The sequence below is a fragment of the Cherax quadricarinatus genome, chromosome 47 (genome assembly GCF_038502225.1).
Source record: "Cherax quadricarinatus isolate ZL_2023a chromosome 47, ASM3850222v1, whole genome shotgun sequence".
Lineage (NCBI taxonomy): Eukaryota > Metazoa > Arthropoda > Malacostraca > Decapoda > Parastacidae > Cherax > Cherax quadricarinatus.
In genome coordinates, this window is record NC_091338.1 from 21,624,229 (window position 1) to 21,633,819 (window position 9,591).

The 9,591-nt window shown below is 37.8% G+C and overlaps 1 long non-coding RNA gene across 1 annotated transcript; it reads right to left on the reverse strand.

Moving 5' to 3' along the window:
• Nucleotides 1–659: 659 nt before the first annotated feature.
• On the reverse strand, nucleotides 660–7,041 carry LOC138854034 (uncharacterized). Its single transcript, XR_011393217.1, has 3 exons — nucleotides 6,999–7,041; nucleotides 1,826–1,927; nucleotides 660–1,363 (listed from the first exon to the last, which is right to left on the reverse strand). It is a non-coding gene; the product is annotated as an uncharacterized lncRNA (long non-coding RNA).
• Between the last annotated feature and the right edge of the window lie 2,550 nt (nucleotides 7,042–9,591).

The following is a 9,591-nucleotide window of genomic DNA, read 5'->3' on the forward strand; positions in this document are numbered from 1 at the left end:
GTGTTCAAGAAAGAATATCTTCCATTAACCAAACATTTCAAATATAAGCTAAAACGTTTAACGTAAGAACCTCACACTCTTAGTTACGAAGGTTCACGTTTTGACTTTCGTAATACTCCCTGACTCTGACGTTGTACATGTGCGTTTGATGTAAATATGGAATCACAGCTTCTGCTGCATTAGATGGTAATGATTCCAGTTTCATCCAAACGTTTTCGTAGTTTATCATTAATATTTTCTCCTCGGTGTTGATTGGCAGCAATAATGGTTCTCATAGGAGATGCTCCGATGTAATTACATTTTCTGATGGATTACTCCATTTGATGGTAGATCATTTGCTTTTTTTTATGAAACTAAGAAAAAATCATGTTACCTTCAAAACAAAAATAAAAAATTAAGTCTTTCATAATCTTTTGCAAGCCAATTATGAAATGATTTATAATATAGAATTGGTAAAAAAATGTTGAGCTGAGTCAACACATGTCCTCCCTTTCTGATAATATGTGCAATTAGCCAGTAGCCATTTTTCATTCTCATCATAATGATTGCACCAAAAATCAATAAATTTGATATAAAAAATATAAAATTTTGTACTTATTTAATTGCAATTTTCATCTTTCACGTTGATATCTGTCTTTATGAAAACATAGGTAATTAGTGACCTTACTGGTAGCAATCTGGTTTCTTACATTCCTCAAGGTGGAGAGAGTGGCACCCACTGGATCATGAGTCACAACGATGACTCAAATTCTGAGAAAAAGTTGTACACCACAAAATTCCAGGCTCTTAAAAAAAGTTTTATTTGGCGACCAAAATACCTTCCCTGCCAATTACTTAAGTAACTATTTAATTGCAAAACATTTAAAGAATGGAGTATTTTTTGGAATATGTATTTCTGACCAAAATAAAAAAAAATACTAAATTATTCCTTCACAAACAATTGACTAATTAGCAAAAAGTAAAGCTAAATCACGTTTCGATTCAATACCGAGAAATATGATGATGCATAATGCCAGCATTGTTGTAGAATGGACAGAAAAGTCACCTAGTTTTCTCTAGAAATTAGGGATTTTTTTTATTTATTGCATACACTCTGTTGTAGCTTTAATTATTCTAGCTTCTTACGTGTTCATCTTGCTGTGTCACTGACTGCATAATTACTCTTCTTGTTACAGACCTACGTAATATTCTTGCGTCCACCTTCACACTGACTCTGCCTATGTCACAATATCTCTGGCCCACGTAACATTCTTGGCTTCTCGCGTTGATATGAGCCGGGAGAGTCAGCAGGTCCAGCTGCCTCAAGTGTCGCACTTGGTTTCCACAATGATAATTCATCTCTCAGCGAGCGTGCCAAGTCCCGCTGTAAGTGAAATTACATTGTGATAGACTGAGTGGTGGCACTTAAAGGCAGCGACATTATTGTTCTTTTGGTAATTATATATAATTATAGCAACAGTTGCTATTATTATTATATTTGATTACCAATGTTGTTAGAATAGCAACAATTATAATTATTTTTGTTATTATTGACAGATTAAAAAAAAACTCTTAATTAAGCATTTCTTAATTTTATCTCATCTACCAGATAATGTGAAGCTACAAGCTATTAAAAATTATTGCAAGTTCTTTTATTATGAATTCATGCTATTTAATGTTTTTTTGGGGAGTCAATTTGACCTTAACAGATAAAAAGAACAACTTCTTGTTGACATTCATATTCCAGAGATTTATATAAAATTTAATGACCTGTTGAAAATAGTATAATATACCAGCAACTTGATGAGTAACTCATCAGATTTATTGAATTATATATTTTGTATACCACATAAATTATATTCTTCAGATTTGATGGACGTAAAAGCTGTTATCAGCGCAAGAATGAAGAATCCTTCGTGGGTCAGAGGTACTGTGACACAGGCAGAATCTGTGGAGGAGGAGGCAAGGATGTTACATGGTTTTGAGACATTGTGGCATAAACAGAATCTGTGTGAATGAGGAGGCAAGAATGTCAAGGCCAGAACTGCTGGACAGGACAAGTGCTAGGTAAGCCTTCATATTCAGTGATATGGAACATGTACCACACCAACCTATGAGCGTAACATCTTTCAAAGTATTGGTTGTTTGCCCTTCAGACATTGAGCTGAAAATCGCAGCTCATTATACTTACTTTCTTAAACAAAACCTAGGCACTTATGAGAACTAATGCCAACCGTTGTGTTTTTAATATGCTAATTATAGTTTTTACTTTAATAAAATTTTAAATGGTTCTTAAAAAAAATTCTTAATTTGTAATAGAGTCTTGAAAAGTCATGAAATGTCTTTGGTTGCCCTATCGATGGTACCATTGCTTATAATAAAATACATTTTGGGATCAGGAAGGGGAAATTAAAAAGAAAACCATACCACTGGTGGGGATAGAACCCGCGATCAGAAAATCTCAAAACTCCAGACCATCGCGTTAGCCACTGGACCAGCTAGCCACAATAAGATTAGTCCAACTAGGTATATTTCTACACCATAGGAAGGTTAGCATAGGCACCACTGTGACCACAAATACAAGTTTTTACAGACGATTCTCCAGCTAGCGTGGCCGTGACGAACTCTAGCTTAAGTCCCCTCAAAGCCGTCAACATGACTCACGAAATCGTAATGACACAACTGCACACAAACCATACTTTCCTACAATGTAGAAATATACCTAGTTGGATGAATCTCATTGTGGCTAGCTGGCCCGGTGGCTAAGTGATATGGTTTGTTTGCAATCGTGTCATTACGATTTTGTGAGTCAGGGAAGATAAAAAGCTTGCCGGTACCCATACCCAATTTTCAACCAATTCCGATAACAATATTTTTCCAATATTTTACTTTAGAAAATATGACAACCATGTTCGGTATATAAGAAACGATTTTGTTCAGTAAATTTTATATAACCCCAGGAAGTTAGATGTTAAGTGACATGTTTTGAGATACCGACGTAATTACTCAGTACTAATTACAACTACGCTGTGAGGTTTGCAAATTGAAAATGGAAACCATAAAATTTCTCTAATATATCTCCATATTCAGTAATCTCATGATCACATAATCAAAAACCAGTTACGAAAGTATAAGTTTGAATAAAATCAAATAATATTAATCTTAATACTAAATTATTCAGCGCTTATAGTACTATTAAAGCTTCAAAAACATTTCGAAAACTTAACAGAAAAAATGTACTTTCTCGTATTAACTGTTATGTGAAAATAAAAAAATTATTGTTCAGAACTTGAGCAACGTCTCTCATTACAATGAATTAAATGACTAATGTCAATTATATAGTTTAAACATTAATGAAAAACACTAAATAGAAAAAAAACACGCATTAAAAATTAAAAATACGCATTATACGTATATACATTACACTACCAGAAAAAAATATAAAATCCTAGAACTCAAGTTGAGGTATATCAATATATATCCACGAGTATATATATTGATGTACCTTCTAATGATGAAGAATTATTCACTTTAGTACAGTGGAAGGTGGACTCAAACATACCTAGAGATTATACCTTGAAAGGGTTTCGATTGTCAACGCTCCCGCGGCTCTTTCTGTGAGCAGACCTCATGGTGGATGAAAGCCTGATCAACCAGGCTGTTACTGTTGCCGCACGTAACCCGGCTGGTCAGGTACTTACTCTAGGTTTATCACAGATGGAAAATCTGTAATGTTTTCTCTCCACCACTTTTACGCAATAATGCAATCACAATATTTTTGCCCATTTCTGTTTTGTGTTTGTTGAAACACGTCACCAATGTGAGTATTATGTATGATACTTTTGTGATTTGAAAAATAAGCTGATGTCTGTGTTGCGATGTTGTTGGGGATTAGGATTACAATTTCTTCATAACATACTGGGTCACTCATCCTGTTCCATGAGCTTTATCATACCTTTTTTTAAAGCTTTGTATGGATCCTGCCTCCACTACATCACTTTCCAAACTATTCCACTTCCTGACAACGCTGTGACTGAAGAAATACTTCCTAACATCCCTGTGATTCATCTGAGTCTTCAACTTCCAAATATGTCCCCTTGTTCCTGTGTCCCGTCTCTGGAACATTTTTTGTCCACCTTGTCGATTCCTCTCAGTATTTTATGTCATTATCATATCCCCTTTATCTCTCCTGTCTTCCAGTGTCGTGAGGTCGATTTCCCTTAATATCTTCTCATAGGACATACCCCTTAGCTCCAGGACTAGTCTTGTTGCAAATCTTTGCACTTTCTCCAGTTTCCTTACGTGCTTGGCAAAGTGTGGGTTCCAAACTCGTGCCGCATACTCCAACATGAGCCTAACGTACACAGTGTACATGGTCCTGAACGATTCCTTATTAAGATGCCGGAATGACGTTCTTAGTTTTGCTAGGCGCCCATATGCTGCAGCAGTTATTTAGCTGATGTGCGCCTCAGGAGATGTGTCCGGTGTTATACTCACCCCAAGATCATTTTCCTTGAGTGAGGTTTGTAGTCTCTGGCCCCCTAGGCTGTACTCCGTCTGCGGTCTTCTTTGCCCTTCCCCAATCTTCATGACTTTGCACTTGGTGGGGTTGAACTGCAGGAGCCAGTTGCTGGACCAGGCCTGCAGCCTCACTAGATCTTTTTATAGTTCTGCCTGGTCCTCGTCCGATTGGTCCTTTCACCAACCACACATCATCTGCAAACAGGGACACTTCGGAGTCTATTCCTTCCGCCATGTCATTCACAAATAACAGAAACAGCACCGGTCCTAGGACTGACCCCTGTGGAACCCCGCTAGTCACAGGCTCCCACTCTGACACATCGCCACGTACCATGACTCACTGTTGTCTTCCTGACAGGTATTCCCTGATCCATTGTAGTACCTTTCCTGTTATCCCTGTCTGGTCCTCCAGCTTTTGCAATAATCTCTTGTGTGGAACTGTGTCAACCACCACCTTACAGTCCAAGAAAAGACAATCTACCCACCCATCTCTTGTCTTACTGCTGTCACCCTGTCATTGAACTCCAATAGGTTTGTGACACAAGATTTCCCGTCCCTGAAACCGTGCTGGCAGTCGTTGATAAGCTCATTCCTTTCTAAGTGTTCCACCATTATTCTCCTGATAATCTTCTCCATGACTTTGCTTACTATACTTGTCAGTGACACCAGTCTGCAGTTTAATGCTTTGTGTCTGTCTTCAAAAAATTGGGACTACATTTGCTGTCTTCCATACCTCAGGTAGTCGCCCTGTTTCGATAGAAGTGTTGAAAATTGTTTTTAGGGGTACACATAGCGCCTCTGGACCCATGAGGAGATGTTATCCGGTCCCATCGCCATTGAGGTATCTAGCTAACTTACCAGCCTCTTCACTTCTTCCTCGGTTGTATGTATTGTGTCCGACACTTGATGGTGTATCCCACCTCTCTGTCTTTCTGGAGGTCCTTCTGTCTCCTCTGTGAACACTTCTTTGAATCTCATGTTGAGTTCCTCACATACTTCGCAGTCATTTCTTGTGATCTCTCCTCCTCCTTTCCTCAGTCAGATTACCTTGTCCTCGATTCTTGTTTTCCTCCTGATGAATGAAGTCACCTACAATCAGCAGCATTTCCCTGCTCGCATGAGCCCTCCTGGCCACTTCAGCCAGTGTGTCAACCATCGCTTTGTTACTCTCATCATATTATAGCCTTGGCCTGTTGCTGTTCTGTGGTGGGTTATACATCACTGCAATTACCATCTTGGGACCTCCAGACTGAAGTATTCCTATTATGTAGTCTCTTGTTTCTCCTCTGTCTCCTTTCTCCAGCTCATCAAAATCCCATAGGTTTTTGATGAGCAGTGCCACTTTTCCACCCCCTCTGTTCCCTCTGTCTTTCCTCAGGATCTGATATCCCATTGGAAAAATGGCATCTGTTACCATTCCTGTGAGCTTGGTTTCTGTGAGTTATGTTATCCGGTGATGACTTTTTGACTCTTTCGTGCCAATCCTCCCACTTACTCGTTATTCCATCAGCGTTGGTGTACCATACCGTCAGTTTCCTCTCCATCACTGTTTTCTGGGGGTCTCTGAGGGTGGGGGATCTGGCTGTGTGCTGTGGGATTCTACAGTGTAGTGTGGAGTGGGGGCTGTAAGTGTGGATTGTGGTTTGTGTTGGGATACCGTGTTTGGTTGTGGGGCTCTGGGGATGGCTTTGTGTGTGCTTGCATTTGTTCTTCTTCCCTGCTCTGGTTGTCCTCTGCTGACTCTGTCCTTGTCTCTCTTCCTAGCACCTTTCGCTTCTGTGCCCTCTCTCTCAGCTGCTGTCGTTCTGTTTTTGTTCTGTCTCGGTCTAGAACACTCTTGTATGTTAATGATTCCTTCAGCCATGGTTTCTCTTGCAGGATCCTGTTTCACATGGTTTCTGTCTTGAAAATCAACTTGACCAGATAATTTCTTTCCTTCAAGTACTACCCTATTCTCTGAAAATTTACTATATCAGTCATGTTCTCCTCGCCTATTTCTTTGATGTTTTCAATCTAATGTTGTTCTTTCTGCCGCCTTTCATAGTGTATCCTCCCCTCCTTCCACTGTGTGTGTGTGTGTGTGTGTGTGTGTGTGTGTGTGTGTGTGTGTGTGTGTGTGTGTGTGTGTGTGTGTGTGTGTGTGTGTGTTGTCTCTTTTTTCTAATAGTATTGGTAAATGGTATGGAAATACTGGCAAACTGAAGTTGATACAAACACAAGCAGATATTGCAAACTTTAAGACAATTTTCCACCTGGACAGCAGACGAAACAGTCTGCTGTGTAGGGGAACGTTGTCTTATATAAAGCTTACAATTACTGTATTTTTCCATCTACACTTTTTTCAAAAGTTGCTCCTTTTCCTTTAAACTGCAAGGAATCGCGGTAGACTTTCTTCGTAACTTTTTTGCCAATGCAAACATTGCATTTTTCAGATTTGTTTAAAGAAAAACATTAACATCGTAAAAAAATAGCACAGTTAAAGAATATATATAACTTACCGAATTTTTTTTACAAGACTACTTGCAGATTTATGTATCATCTGAAAATTTAAAAAAAAAATGGTGTTAACTAAGAAGAAGTCATAGAGTAGAAATCCGACAAAAAAAAAATAATATTTACTGAAGAGTGAAGACATTTTTGCAAATATCAGCTTTAGAAAATCTAGATTAATGTCACAAGTGAGTTATAAACCGACAAATTATATTTTTTATTTACTGCAATTAATTCATGCTTATGCAAGTAACCCGGAAAAATTATTTTCTTTAAATTTCTTAATATTTCTAACAACTTCTTACTATACATTGTATTTTTACTTAAAATGCATAAAACGTGCAACATTTGGTGAGTTGCACTGCATCAAAAAAAGACAAAGGCAATGTTTTGCATTTAATCAAATTTGTGCAATTTTAGCAAACAATGGTTCTTATATATATTTTAAATTAGAACTTTCATGAATTATTTGCAATTATTTGCATGAAACACTCAAATCATTAACGTATAGTAAAATAGACGTAAATCAAGGGCAATTATAAAGCAAAATTTTGGTTCAGCCATATGAAGAAAAGAAATTAAATAAAACTTTTTAAATTGTTTGAGAGGTAAGTCAGTGGAAGGCCTCGGTCAGAGGACCAAGTTGCGGGTCATCACCTGACTAAGACCCGCGTCAGGAAACAACTGTCCTGTTTTCTGACGAATCTCACCTAACCTGAACAAGGATATGCAAGTTCCTGTTTCAAGTTTGTGATATGTTCTGTGGTAAGTTATCAGAAGGATGTTAGTTTATATCTGCAGGTTGTTTGAAGGTAGGCTTATATATATATATATGATCAGATTTGGAATCAACATTTAAAACTGCTTCACATAACGAGTTTAAACCTTTTATTAAATTCTATTAAGCAGTGATTTTTTCATCGTTTGAGGAAGAGGAATCGAATTTCATCCAAAGAAGAGAATAACACGATCAAGATACGTTTACCGGCTCTCTTAAGGTCCCCTTCCTTGAGGAAATTGAATTTTGTATCTTCTACATTCTACCATCCACAAGAACTAGAAAAAGTGACAGACCGATAACATTCCGAGAGAACTTTCCGAAACGACATGTACGTTAGTCGTACATTTTTTTGTGGAGCATTTGCTGGGGCTTTTCAAAAAATCAAGCAGTAAATACACTTCCTCCTATGAGATAAAAGCGCTCTCACACACGTAAGAGTAATTTTCCTTAATTAAATTTTTTACCTCCACCGGCTTCACAGGCTGCACCGGTACTTGCACCGATGTCAGTTCACCTGAGTGTGTCTGAATTACTTGCACATATAAAGTGAATTTAGAACAAATATCATTTGTTACCCACAGCCAACCTCGTCACTGATTGGCTGCAATTCACAGGTAACCTTGCTGCTGATTGGCTACCACTCACAGCTAACCTCACCACTGATATGTTGCCACTCAAAGTTAACCACATTGCTGACTGGCTGCCACTCACAGCCAACCACATCGCAGATTGGCGACTATTCACGCTGTCGCATAGCCACTTTTAACTGTAATCTCGGTTTCCTTACTTCTTATTGGCTCTCGTCAAGGCGATCCTTATGTTGATTGGACGGCAAGAAAATTACTACCTTAACGATGCTCTCTCCTTCAGACTTCATCTCGGAGATAATTTTGTCTCTCTCCTTCACTGTAGGATGAAACATTCAAATGGAGTGGCACGAGATTCTTGTTTCATTCCCCAGCCAAGACGATCACACTCCTACACAATGCTCAGAGTCTGAGACCCAGAAAACATAATACTGATTAGCTAGTTTGACTGAAAAACATGACACTGGCTAGGTAGGTCGGAAGGAAGCGAACAAAATAGCAAAAAAGGCTTAATACCGTGAGTAGAACAATGGTACAAGTCTGTCCAAAACATCGTCATAAGTTTCTTTCTCCTCTATGCGGGTTATTTGTGTATCTTACAATAAACGATAAAACTGACTTTATAGCTGGAAGGAGCGATGTTGGTTTGATAATCAGAAAAATAAACTTTTATTTACAGATAATGGTTTGACTAATTTAGAGTAAAGCATTAATATTGTAAATTTAAAATAAGTTAAGTTTTAATTATCTACTTCAGAAAAATATTTAACGTATTTTCCGGCATATAAGGCGCACGACAGACGTAACATAACTATTAATCAGTAATCATATTCAAAGGCAAATTACCCTCTTACTTTACGACAAAGCGTAAAAAAAATCATTGGAAAAAAAGGCGAGGCTGATATGCGGGAAAATAGGGTATTATTCTTGCAATAAAAATCGTCAAAAACTGTGATGGTGATTGTCTATCTTGAAGACCTTATGGCGAGATAACCTTGTACTTGGTACTATTGCTCCCAGGAATTTGACTACGGAAACTTGACTCTCTGTAAGTTGACTTCTCGTGTTTTCACTCTAGACATCAAATATAGTTTCATTTAAGTTAAAAATTTAAGATTAAATTTATGTATTTTTAAAATCCAACATAGCCTAACCCAGCCAACCTTAATATGACTTAATCTAACTGAACATAATCTAACCCAACGTAATCTAGCCTAGCCTGAGTTTGCCCAT